The sequence below is a fragment of the Gastrolobium bilobum genome, unplaced genomic scaffold (genome assembly GCF_033153095.1).
Source record: "Gastrolobium bilobum isolate Gb01-03AN ecotype WA unplaced genomic scaffold, APGP_CSIRO_Gbil_v1 utg39160, whole genome shotgun sequence".
NCBI classification, from domain to species: Eukaryota; Viridiplantae; Streptophyta; class Magnoliopsida; order Fabales; family Fabaceae; genus Gastrolobium; species Gastrolobium bilobum.
This window is the reverse complement of record NW_026898391.1, coordinates 39,143-52,299: the sequence shown is the minus strand read 5'-3', so window position 1 is coordinate 52,299 and position 13,157 is coordinate 39,143. Positions and strand designations below refer to the sequence as shown.

Below are 13,157 nucleotides of genomic sequence, written 5' to 3'. Positions count from 1 at the left end.
TGTTTTTAAATGAATAATATAAATCATCATATATTATATTATTAAAAAATAAAAGGTATGTGTAATTATGATAAATGTTTGACATGTCAAATTTTTTGCCCCAACTAAAGTTAAATTCTGGCTCCGCCATTGTGTGGAGCCATTCTTTTGGACGTTAGACGGTTTTTTTTTTTGTTTTCTTGCCCATCAGTGGCGGAACCACATTATGCTTAGGTAGGGTCGGAGCCCCAGCTACATTTCAGTAAATTTTATTTATTATATATAATTATATAAGTAACTGTAATTTTTTCTTTTTTTATAATAGAAATCTAAAATAACTTATAGTGAAAAATATATCTTTTTACTTATAAAATGCAATTTTTGAAAAAAAAATTCATTCAAACGGGTCGTTAATCTTCACCCTAATTTCTATCTTAGGAATTTCCTTCATCCAATACCTGACTTTGTTTTTTCTTGAATTTCCTTTATTTGATTTCTCTTAATTCATATCAGGAATTTTTAAAAAATAAAATAATATATACTTGATAAATGGGTGTTCCCATTTAGAAGTACTTTTTATAAAAGTTAAAGTTATTTAGATTTTTAAAAAATATTTAGTTTTTGAAAAAATATTTGTGTTTTAACTTATGTTATTTTTAGAAGCTAAAATTTTCATTTAAAAAAAAAAGATTTTTAACTTTTTTTTATGACTTTTACTCTTTTTAAAAGTAGACGTCCAAACATATTTCTCCCATACATGCTTTTTTTTTCCTGAAGTAAAACAACTTTTGAAGAGAGAAAAACCCATCTAAAGAGGCCCTAATAATTTTTTAATGACATGGAAGAAAATGAGAGAAAAGATTAAAAAAAAAGATGACGCTAATTTTTTTAATTTTTTATTTCTATTATTTTAGTTCCTTTATTTTTTTTTCTCTTCAGTCAATTGATAAAAGATTTGAAACTTTAAAAACTTTCTTCCCTTGTCTCCCCTCAATCCAAATATAAGGTTAAATTATAGAGAATCATCCCATTCTTCTAATAAAAACAAAAAGAGAATTATCTCGTATTTTAATTAAAATATATCATTTGTCCTCTCTTTATTGACAAAACTATTTATGTCTAAAAGGACATAATTTACGTCCTTTAAAAGGACACACTAAATCCCTCTCTTTTTTCCTGATTTGATCGGAATACTTTGAGCCATGAGAGTAAAAATGAGGGCAAAAATTCATGAATCAATTTTATTAGTAAATTATGTTTAAGATATATCCATGAAATTTTTATTCTTATTTTACCACAATACATAGTTGACTCAAAGCGAAAGGAGGGTAAACACTTATACCTCGATACCGGAGTTGTTAAATTGATACCGGAGTTGTTAAATTGAGTCATGACTTATCAATTAATCTGGTTTAAGTTACCAAAATTCAATCCATATTAATTTACTTTTCTCTCAACTTGTAATGAGCTAACCAGAAACTTTGGGTTTAAACTTTTTTAAATTCACAATTTTCATGAATTACTAATTGTTTTGATTATATTTATAAAAATTATTAATTCAGTTTGGTGATTGGTTATGTTTTGATGATTTTTACTACAATCTAGAATTAATTTATTATGATTACATATTTTTCTATTCTTTTAACTAATAATAAACAAATTTGTTTAACATTAATTTCAATCTAGCATTTTATGAGCCAATCCTAATCATCATGACTCATGAGAGATCTAAATAATAAATTACCTTCTTCGTTAAAAAAATATTCCAAAGCATATGCACCTTTTCTTTCTTTTTCCGAGCATATGATTCACTAGGGGTGTTCGCGGTCTGGATTGGATCGATTTTGGAAGCAAAATTCATCCGATCCAATCCCTTCGGTTTAATCATATAATCATGCATTCGGTTTTAATTTGTTTTCAAATCCGATCCGATCCGATCCGATCCAATCCAATTTTTTTCGGTTTGGATTGAATTATCTAATGTTTCCTTTTTCAGCTATACCCTCTTCCTAAATATGTTCCTACCTATTATCTCGATTACCCCTTAACCTCACCTTAACAGATAAAGAATCTAAATTTTATAGCCTTTTAAAATCTATCCCCTGGTAGTTAAGATTCGCCTCTTCTAAACACAAGTAGAAGTACTTTTTTTTCCTTTTTTTTCAGTGAAAATAAGCAAGCAGCTGTCAACTCCATTTTCAAAGTAAACGCCATTGCTATATATAATTGACTCAAGGTCAAACTCCTCGCTACCATCTGTACAAAAAAGTATGTCTTGAAATACAAATTGCCAACACTAAATAAGTACACATGCAGCGTTATGGGAGGGATAACATACGCTTATGCACTCATGGTTTCGGATTAAAATCTTCCAAAAAAACATATGAGTAGGTCAAGTTTTCACTGAAGTGAAATCATAGCATTCTATTTATCATGCTCCAGCAAGAGCAAAAACATGCAGTGACACACTAATATCATATTCACAGGTTCTGTACAACTAGCTGAGTTTTCTCAGTAATCATTATTTAGAGGAAAAAAATGTAATCCACTTTTGCCAACTGTAGAATGTGTTGGGCAAAGTATACTATAAAACCCCAGCTAAAGCAGCAGAGATAGTGGTTTATGGGGTGTCAACCTGTCAGTAGGTCAAAATGCTTTACAGAGGTTAGCCCTCATGTTATATAAACCTTGCTGATGAATTGGAACTGCCCACAACTTGCTCCTCTTTGGTTCAGATATCCTTACATGTGAAATTGCATTGGCAAGTGCATCAATCCACACACAAACATCATGATATTCTGAATTGCAACTTTCAGATGATGAAGAAAGGCTTGAAACCTCATTAAGGAACCCATCATCCATCCTGTTTCTTCCTAACCTAGGTTCAGGTGCAGCAACAAAGTTGTGGCAAGCAGCTCCATTTTGGTGCTTCAACTTTGATTCAACGGAGGATCTTCAATGTACGTTCTGTGTAGAAAGATATCCATGGATGTCCTGAAATTGAACCACATAATATTAATTTAACATGCAAACAATCGAACAGTTCTTAAAACTTAAAAGTACTGTCATTTTATTTCCTGTTTAAAAACATTAGGGAGAAAAAGAGAGCCTCAACCACATAGAAGAACACATAATAAAAACTAACAAAAGTATGTGAGAATTAACAGATTCCCACCACTGTTATCCCAACCAAAACAAGGCAATCCTTCTAATTATTAAGAATTCATGTGAAAGGCAAAGATACTTTTCAACAAAACTTGGAAATTTCTAATTTTAATTATTTCAAGATTAAAAAACAAAAAATCAGACCAAATACAACTAGTCTTTGGTGTATTCATCATTGAGGAAGAGAGATAAAGCACGCTACAAAACATTAATAATCTACCATAAACTTACTAAGTACTTCATCAGCTGTTATCCTTGCTGAAATATCCCTTGTCAGCATTCTCCCAACAAGATCTCGTGCAGGTTTAGATATTGATTCCCACATCCCGGTTTGGAACTCTAGCTTGGAATTCTTAATAGCCTCAAAAACTGCTTCTTGTGAATCCCCTTTAAATGGAAGAACACCAACCAACAGAGCATGCAGGAGCACTCCAGCACTCCATATATCCGCCTTTTCTGAGTATCTACCCAACAACACTTCTGGTGCAACATATGCAGGGCTCCTAGCCAAACCCGTCAAGTTCTGACCTGCAATGCAAATTTCTAGACAATGAGGCTATGCATAAATTACTCATGTATGCATGTATGTATCTTTTACTTATGTGTGTGTATTTATATATATGTCAATTGAATTACTGATATTTTTAAATGCTTAAAAATTAAACAAAGTGACCTTAGAGTATGAATGGTTAGCTTCAAACTATTATAAGCATTTTCTCTAGGACCTCTTATTCTTAGACCGCTAGCAAATTTAATTGAATACTGAACATAGTAAACTTAAGGGAGATGACCATTTGAACTCTCCAATTTTTACTCCTATGTACAGGGTAACATTAGTAAAGTACAATTCAGTTGAAAGCTCATCTTGATGAACTTCTTCAAACTTGCCTAGACATTTTTTATTAACAGAATGACTAGGATGGAATTTTACACAAGGCCGGTTGTGTAAGGATTCTATTCATAGAAGTTAGCACATATATATACCATAGGATAACAAAAAAAGAAGATCATCCAAACAGGTTTAACATATTACCCTTAGAAATTCTCATGGCCAGGCCAAAATCAGCAAGCTTTATTTCCCCCGAAGCAGTAAGCAGAATATTCTCAGGCTTGATATCTCTGTGCACAACTCCCATATCATGACAATACTTGATGACAAACATCACTTCCTTAAGTATATTAGCAGCCCGCTGTTCAGAACAAGGGCCCTCCCTAAACATCTGGTCGACAAGTCTTCCCCCAGAGCACAATTCCATCACCAGATGAGAGCAATCAGCTTCCTCATACACTGCCAGCAGAGTCACAACCCCAGGATGCCCAGACAAGTGCTGCATTATCTCCACCTCCCTGTAAACAGTCTCATCCCCCTTCTTCAGAGTCTTACACGCATACTCCGCGCCGCCAACAAGAGACCTACACAACGAAACAGATCCATACTTTCCTTGCCCGATCCTCACCCCAGTAACATAATCATCTTCAATCTTGTTCTTCCTCCCCATCTGGGTAGCCACGTCAATGCAACCTATCTTCCTCTTTAGGCCTCTTCCCGCGGTCATCAGAGACAATGTCCCACAAGGAGGAGCAGTGGCAAAACCCGCCACCCTACTCTTGTAGGAACCAGCTGAGTCTATCTTAGTATTTTCTCTACACCTCTTCTTCAACCTCGAACAATCTTCCATCGAATAATGGGTCTCAAAATTGGACGACGGAGACCCATGATTGGATCTCAAAATGTCAGTCAATTTCGAGGACTCGTCACACTCACTTCCTTTCCTTTTCATCCTCATAGCATCTATCAGTAAAGTACCAACGCAACACCAATCTTTGTGTTGATCACGTACCCAGTGTGCAAAATCCGATTTTTGCCGCAAGACACAATTCTGCAGTCAAAATAGAGAAAGATCAGTCAACGAATTCTAGTCAGATTGATCATGAATGAACGCAAAACCACAAGGAAAGCATCCAAACACAAATATTAAACTTCAAGAAAGTAAATCGAACCCCGAAGCTTTCTCGCAACGTAATGGCGCCAAAAAGCGCCATCACATCACGAGACCCCTGCAAGACAAGAAAAGAAGATGCCAGAACATAGAAAGAAAAAGAAACAAACCTTCGCAATCCCAACCAATGATCCTGTAATGCGTTGCGGAGAGTATAAGCAATGAGAAAAAAGTCACAAATTGGGAAACTATTACGACGTAGTTTCTCAATCAGGGACTGAAACCCTAAAAATCTGCTATCAAAGTTTTAGGGGAATGCGCGAACGACAAGCATAGAAAAAAGAAAGAAAGAAGACGGGTACTCTTCACACTCTTTTTGCTTAGCTAACGTTGTTTCCTTTAATATAATATAGGATGTTCCAGTTTATGTTCTCCTGCGTGCGTAAGAAAAATAATGAACTAGTAAGAAAAAAAATGAATATCGTCAAATTATATAAGAAAAAGCATTGAACGTGTATAAAGTAGGAACTGTTTTAAAAAACTAATGAATAACTTTAATTTGGATTTTGAAATGGTAACGCAAATATTGAATTCTGGAAATTATTGGTATTTATTCCCTTCTTTATATTGTTCAATACCAGATTAATTACCATTTAATAGTCATCATATTAACGAAATTGGACTTTTTTCCTTACACACGTTTCTCATTTTCATCATATTAATTACCATTCAATAGTCAACAAATTTCACATAAATGTTTGACTTTTTTGCAATTTATGCTTTTTTTAAAATAGAAATCGCAACTAACGTATAGTGAAAAATATTTTTTTCCTTAAAAATGCAGTTTTTGAAAGAAAAAAAAAATTCAAACAAGTCCTTAATTTTCACCTCTGCTATTTTTTAAATTGTTGAAAAGTTAAAAAAAAAAAGATAAAAAGCTTTTTTTGTAATATTGCTCTTAACTTTGATCCAATCTGATACGCCAATCCCATGGGAATAACAAATTGGATTTTTTCCTTACACACATTTCTCATTTTCATCATATTAATTACCGTTCAATATTGTCATCATATTAACATTGAACATGCATAAAGTAGGAGTTGTTATAAAATACTAATAAATAACTTTAACTTGGATTTTGAAATGGTAATTCAAATTTGAATTCTGAAAATCATTGGTATTTATTCTCCCTTTATGATTGGTCAATACCAGGTTAATTACCATTCAATATTGTCATCATATTAACGAAACTGGACTTTTTTCCTTACATAATTTTCTGATATTCTTCTTGACTTTCTCCCTAATTTGTTCCCTAATTTCTATTTAATTTCTATCTTAGGAATTTCCTTCATCCAATACCTCACTTTGTTTTTCTTGAATTTCCTTTAATTGATTTATCTTAATTCATATCAGGAATTTTTTAAAAATAAAATAATATATACTTGATAATGGGTGTTTCCATTCCTTCACAATAATAATAAAAGTGCTCTGTTTCACTTCTACGAGAATAAGTGTTTATTTGGATGAGTTTTCAAAAAAAAATTATACCTTACTTATTTTAGAAGTGCTTTTTATAAAAGTTAAAGTTATTTAGATTTTTAAAAAATATTTAGTTTTTGAAAAAATATTTGACTTATGTTATTTTTAGAAGTTAAAATTTTCAGTTTAAAAAAATAAATAGATTTTTGACTTTTTTTATGACTTTTGCTTTTTTTTAAAAGCAGGCGTCCAAACATATTTTTTCATACATGCTTTTTTTTTCTGAAGAAAGACAACTTTTTGAGAGAGAAAAATTCATCCAAACGGCCCTAATAAATTTTTAATGACATGGAAGAAAATGAGAGAAAAGATTAAGAAAGAGATGACGCTAATTTTTTTAATTTTTGATTTCTATTATTTTAGTTGCTTTATTTTTCTTCTCTTGAGTCAATTGAGAAAAGATTTGAAACTTTAAAAACTTTTTTCCATTTTCTCCTCTCAATCCAAAGATGAGGTTAAGGCATGACAACTATGGGATAGGATATTGTGACACCCAAGTTATGTTACACCCATGTGACACCCAGTCAATCTCACCGTTAGATCGCTTATGTTGATCCAACGGTTATATTTATTTCCATCTTTGTATGGTCATGATTTCCTAAATTTAAAGTGAAAGCATTAAATATGGGAAATCATAACCATACAAAGGTAGAAATAAATATAAAATATTAAATTTGGGAAATCATGATCATACAAAGATGGAAATAAATATAACCGTTGGATCAACATAAGCGATCTAACGGTGAGATTGACTGGGTGTCACATGGGTGTAACATAACTTGGGTGTCACAATATCCTATCCCGACAACTATATATTAGCATATGATATTAAAAAATAAAATGGTCAAGGGAATGAGAAAAAAAAATGTGAATTGTGAAGACGATTGAAAAATAATAGTTAAAAATGTGAATTGTCGTAAAAAAACTATATAATAAAATATTATAAATTTTTATATAATTTTTTAAATATAAAATTTGGTATTTCGGTTAAAATCTATTGTCATTTGCAATTTTATACAGTTGATGAAATCTATAAACAAAAGTAAAGAAATAGATTTTTATTGTGTTATCAAACGTAATTTTGATTATCGGAATAAAAAAAAATGTGTTATCAAACGTAATTCTGATTCTCGGAATAAAAAGAAAATATGTTAACAAACGTAATTCTGATTCTCAGAATTGTTCCAAGGCACAGAAATAGAAAAGAATCATTCCTTTTCAGAAACAGTGTCAGGAATCAGAATGATTGTCATGCGCAGCCTAATTGTCGTTGATTATATATCAGAGCAAACATATAAAAATGCACTAACTTTTTCGACAAACATTTCAAACATAAAATTTCACTTTCCTCCCACAACATAATAAGTAATGAACCAAACATTATTCTAATTGATCTCAGAATATGTTTTTAAATGAATAATATAAATCATCATATATTATATTATTAAAAAATAAAAGGTATGTGTAATTATGATAAATGTTTGACATGTCAAATTTTTTGCCCCAACTAAAGTTAAATTCTGGCTCCGCCATTGTGTGGAGCCATTCTTTTGGACGTTAGACGGTTTTTTTTTTGTTTTCTTGCCCATCAGTGGCGGAACCACATTATGCTTAGGTAGGGTCGGAGCCCCAGCTACATTTCAGTAAATTTTATTTATTATATATAATTATATAAGTAACTGTAATTTTTGCTTTTTTTATAATAGAAATCTAAAATAACTTATAGTGAAAAATATATCTTTTAACTTATAAAATGCAATTTTTGAAAAAAAAAATTCATTCAAACGGGTCGTTAATCTTCACCTCTGCTATTTTTAAAATTTTTGAAAAGTTAAAAAATAAAGAAAGAAAGATAAAAAGTTTTTTTTTTAATATTGCTCTTAACTTTGATCAATCTGATACCGCCAATCCCATGGGAATAACAAATTACATGTTATGGAATAAAAAAATCAACATGGTCAAATTAGGTAAGAAAAATAATGAACTAGTAAGAAAAAAAAATGAATATCGTCAAATTATATAAGAAAAAGCATTGAAAGGCTTGAAACCTCATTAAGGAACCCATCATCCATCCTGTTTCTTCCTAACCTAGGTTCAGGTGCAGCAACAAAGTTGTGGCAAGCAGCTCCATTTTGGTGCTTCAACTTTGATTCAACGGGCAGGATCTTCAATGTACGTTCTGTGTAGAAAGATATCCATGGATGTCCTGAAATTGAACCACATAATATTAATTTAACATGCAAACAATCGAACAGTTCTTAAAACTTAAAAGTACTGTCATTTTATTTCCTGTTTAAAAACATTAGGGAGAAAAAGAGAGCCTCAACAAGAAGAACACATAATAAAAACTAACAAAAGTAAGTGAGAATTAACAGATTCCCACTGTTATCCCAACCAAAACAAGGCAATCCTTCTAATTATTAAGAATTCATGTGAAAGGCAAAGATACTTTTCAACAAAACTTGGAAATTTCTAATTTTAATTATTTCAAGATTAAAAAACAAAAAATCAGACCAAATACAACTAGTCTTTGGTGTATTCATCATTGAGGAAGAGAGATAAAGCACGCTACAAAACATTAATAATCTATCATAAACTTACTAAGTACTTCATCAGCTGTTATCCTTGCTGAAATATCCCTTGTCAGCATTCTCCCAACAAGATCTCGTGCAGGTTTAGATATTGATTCCCACATCCCGGTTTGGAAATCTAGCTTGGAATTCTTAATAGCCTCAAAAACTGCTTCTTGTGAATCCCCTTTAAATGGAAGAACACCAACCAACAGAGCATGCAGGAGCACTCCAGCACTCCATATATCCGCCTTTTCTGAGTATCTACCCAACAACACTCCTGGTGCAACATATGCAGGGCTCCCAGCCAAACCCGTCAAGTCCTGACCTGCAATGCAAATTTCTAGACAATGAGGCTATGCATAAACAACATAAATGACTCATGTATGTATGTATGTATCTTTTACTTATGTGTGTGTATTTATATATATGTCAATTGAATTACTGATATTTTTAAATGCTTAAAAATTAAACAAAGTGACCTTAGAGTAGGAATGGTTAGCTTCAAACTATTATAAGCATTTTCTCTAGGACCTCTTATTCTTAGACCGCTAGCAAATTTAATTGAACATTGAACATAGTAAACTTAAGGGAGATGACCATCTGAACTCTCCAATTTTTACTCCTATGTACAGGGTAACATTAGTAAAGTACAATTTCAGTTGAAAGCTCATCATGATGAACTTCTTCAAACTTGGTAATTAAGGTCAAATGCTCTCTCTGCTCTTTCTGTTTCTTTTTCTCTGCGTCATGTGATCTTAATGAACATTGTCTTACTAGCTCAGATATTATTAAGGTGAACATGTGTGCCTGGTTTTCACTGTATCTGCTCTTTTTGTTTTCCTCCTCCCATTATCTGATAGATCACATATCCCCTCGGTCTACTTCCATGTGTATATAAATGTGTGAACTATTGATGCTCATCTTGATACCTGTTTCACAAGTTACTTTCATAGTTTCATTTGCATACATGTAACAGGGTGTGACAATAATAATATATAATACTATTATTGTATTTTTTATTCTCTATTTGAGATCTATATGTAATAGACAAATAAATGGTGGCGACGAAAGTTTGCCTTTATGAGGTCTGGAACTGAGTAACGTTTCTGTTAATAAAACAATAACCATTTACTCAAACCACCCACACAAAATAAATAAAAATAAATAAAAAAATCAGGATTTCTGAGATACAGATACCATAATTGTTAATTTGTATGGCAGCTTCTTTACGTAGGAAAAAAAGGATATTACAGTTATATATATAATAATAATAATTTATTATTGCAATTCTACAGGGGGCATTGGCTGATATATCTGATATTATATATTATACAATATTGCTAGTTATATATCACTTGCGTTTACAAATTTGGGTGCTGATTTGGTTATTTGGTTTTGACTCAGGGAATCTGGATGAGAAGGGTACAAAATGGGGGTTATATGATCTATTAATTCAAGCAGGAACACTCTTGAAAAGGCCTTATAACACCCGTTGAGACCTGGATATGTTTACATCCTTATTTGCAATTGTGGATTTGAACCTTTGCTTCAAAGATTGCAAGTTTATAAGATTATATAAATTATCTTGTGCTTTTATTTGTTGTTGATCTTTGAATTCCAATGTTTAATTTAGCATTTAAGATAATATAAATTTAATTAAGATAATATAAATTTCATTAATTTGAATTGCAGATCATATAATTTTTTTAAAAAAAATACTTTTTAGCATTTAAGATTTTTTTGATAAAATATGGTATTTGGATTTTAAAGTTAAATAACTTTTTTGCTACAAATTTTACATTCCTTTATTTATTCAACAAATATTAAATTTATTATATAATTTATATATTTTAAAATAAATAAATAATTAAATTCACGAGTTTGAAAATTAAATCAATAACTATAAAAAAAAATAAGTTTTGAAACCAAGTCAAAAGTGGGTCAGGTCGGATTTGACCAAATTTTGAAACCAAGTCAGACCCACTTTAAAAACCAATTCAGGTCAGTCCTGATCCAGTTCTGAACCAGTTCAAGAAATATTCAAATCGGGTCAAACCTGACTTGGATTAAATAAACTGGGTCGGGTCAAAATACCTGACCCATAAAAGCAAGTCGGGTCGGGTCGGGTCGGCACAAAAACCTGACCCGACCTAACCCATGCACAGCCCTACACAAAAGTGAGTGAGACCTACTGAGAAAAAGAGAGAGAAAAAAATGAGTCCTACCGACTTTTTTATATGTTGCATGAGATAATTTTTCTCATGCAACATGAGAAAAATATTTCCCATTTTTTAAATAAATTTTCTGAAAGTAAAAGGAAAATAGAGCCGACCAGATCAGATTTAAGGTAGGCCCGCCAGTCTATTTACGCAGCTGGCTAGCAGGTGTGGACTAAAACGACTGCATTATAACATTCTTAAGCCCAAACCTAAACCCCAATGTGTTAAAACCCTGAGATCCACTGGAACCTCAAAGCTTTCATCCCTATCAATTTTGCAGCTATCACAAGCCTTTAACTCAAATGAGAAGGTTCACGTGGTTAACGCCAGTGAGTGAATCAACAAGAATTCCAAAATCATTCAAAATTATTGTTCCATTTTCTCAATTATCCTTGTTCTCATCACCAATTCTTCCAAAGCAGTATCGGCGCCATTCTTCCAATGTAGCGTAATGTTTTAACTTTTTCAGGCTATTCTAGGTGGCAAAGTTGAGGTGCCTACTTTATCGGGGAAGATGCAAGTAAAAGTAAGCAGTAAGCTAAGATTTACTTTGTTAGTATAATTGTTTTTTAATTAAAGAAAAGTTTAGAGGGGCCAAGGTTGGTCCATTTCAAGATGAGGGCATGCTACAAGCTTTAGTAAGGGATCACAATGATACTTATAGATGACTTACCAAAGAAAGTCCACTAATAGGACTTGAACCTGAGACCTTGTTATCGACTCTATTTGATATTGTCAGTTGAGTCAACCTCATCAGTATAGTCTTTTTGTTCCACTATGAAATTGAATTTCGAATGACACAGAAGTTTAGCATCCCACCCCCCAAATCCCTCCTCTCTTTTTTAAGACCTGAATAAGTGATCTTCTCATATGAATGACTTGAGAGGAATCCTCTCTAAACCTCATGAATTTATAATTACAGTATACACAATTAAATTCCGTAGTTTCAGGGATTGACTAAACTAAATACAACAAGCACATAATCTGTTTCCTATTCTATTTACAAGGAATATCAACAGTTTCAATCATTATAGAAAAAATTTATCAAAATGAGAGAGTTAAGGAACACATGATGTTTTTTCATGCAACACTTTAACATTAACATCAGCAACACTTTTAACAAATGTTTTTTCATTGAAAATTTTCCTAACACACACAAGTTTAATATCGGTGTCAAGAGATCCTACCCTTATATATATATATATATATTGTGTATGGGCTTTGGATTCATCATGCAAGAAGACTAATTTTTTTTCCTACAAAGAAAAGTCAAGTTAAATATTAATAAAAAAAGTTGAAGAGACACAATATTTAATGACTTTGGGCATGCATGATAACCTGTTCGGAATCATTTTTTTTTTAATTTATGTTCCCGGGAAAAATGGATAGAAAACTCGTTTAGTAAAACCGGTTTATTTTTTTGTTCCCGGGATAAACTGGTTTAATTTTTGTGCAAGGGAACAGAAAAAAGAATCAGAAAGTTTCTATTTATTTGTTCCCAGGCACAAAACGAGAAACACTTATCTCTCTCAATCACTCTCCACCTCTACCATCACCACCACCACCACCACCATCATCCCGACATGACCACCGCCACCATCGTCGCCGCCGCAGTCGTACCACTAGTGCCGTCGTCACCTCCCCCCACTACCACGATGCCACCGCAACCATTACCACCACATCCACCCATCACTGCTACCATGGCACTGTCACCACCACCACAATTACCACGCCGCCATCAC

The 13,157-nt window shown here is 32.4% G+C and overlaps 1 pseudogene; it reads right to left on the bottom strand.

Moving 5' to 3' along the window:
- Window positions 1-2,506: 2,506 nt before the first annotated feature.
- Window positions 2,507-4,934, bottom strand: LOC133315707 (serine/threonine-protein kinase PEPKR2-like; annotated as a pseudogene).
- Between the last annotated feature and the right edge of the window lie 8,223 nt (window positions 4,935-13,157).